We start from the raw sequence: 1,376 nt of genomic DNA on the forward strand, positions 1-1,376 counted from the left end.
CCATCAGGGAGCCAGTGGGTCCGATGCAAAAGCAAAGAGTCATTTATCTCAAACCTAGGTCTGGCTCCCCTGCCCTCCTTACTGGCACAGCAGCAGGTGGCAGAGAGACCAAAGCCTGATGGGATGGGGGGTTTTATAGGAGGGTGGAGTAAGGGCAGGAGAGGGGACTGTGGGCCCTGCCGATTGGCCAGGCATAAGTGGGTGTCTCATTACACAGGATAAAGTCATATTGATGGAGTGCACTTCCCTTGATTATCATTGGTTAGACCAGAGAAATCCTGGGCGTGGCCGGCAGAGACCTGGGCCTCCCGGAAGAGGCCCTGCCAAGCACATGGCTCTGCCCCAAAATGGAGGACCCAGGGCAAGATGGAGGGCGCAGTCCTCACCCCTCGATAGGCATCCTTCTCTGAAGGCCGCAGGCCACTCCACAGCACCCAGGAGCCCAGGGCGCCATTCCCCTGCTGGAGGGGGCTCGGGCCACCCCTGCTCCCCCTGAGCCCTGGGGTGGCCAACCCAGGGTTAATTTTGTATCCTGCTACATTGCCAAATTCATGTATTAAGTCTAGTAGCTTTTTGATGGAGACTCTAGGGTTTTGTATGTATAATATCATGTCGTCTGCAAATAAGGACAGTTTTACTTCCTCTTTTCCAATTTGGATGCCTTTTATTTCTTCTTCCTGCCTAATTGCAATGGCTAACACTTCCAGTACTATGTTGAACAGGAGTGGTGAGAGGGGGCATCTCTGTCTTGTTCCTGTTCTTAGGGGAAATGGTGTTAGTTTTTGTTCATTGAGTATGATGTTGGCTGTGTGCCTGTCATACATGGCTTTTATTATGTTGAGGTATGATCCTTCTACTCCCGCCTTACTGAGAGTTTTTTATCAAAAATTGGTGTTGGATTTTGTCAGATGCTTTTTCTGCATCAATTGATATGACCATGTGGTTTGTGGAGTAGAGCACACAGTACTTTTTTAAAAATAATATTTTGTATATTAGTAGGGTCAGTTGTTACTTCACCCCTTTCACTTCTGATTTTATTTGGGTTTTCTCTCTTTGTTTCTTGTTGAGCCTGGAAAAAGGTTCATCAATCTTGTTTATCCTTTCAAAGTACCAGCTCTTTGTTTCATTGATATTTTGTATTGTTTGTTTGTTTATTTATTTATTTATTTATTTATTTATTTATTTATTTATTTACTCTCTGTATCTATGTCTGTTTCTGTTTTGTTTTATCGTTTACATTGTTCTTTAGATGTCACATATAGGTGAAATAATATGGTATTTGTCTTTCTCTGACTGGCTTAGTTCAGAGAACTAAGTATAATACCCTCTAGGTCTAGATCCATCCATGCCACCACAAATGGTAAGATTTCATTCAA

Source organism: Myotis davidii, unplaced genomic scaffold (assembly GCF_000327345.1).
Source record: "Myotis davidii unplaced genomic scaffold, ASM32734v1 scaffold219, whole genome shotgun sequence".
NCBI lineage: Eukaryota > Metazoa > Chordata > Mammalia > Chiroptera > Vespertilionidae > Myotis > Myotis davidii.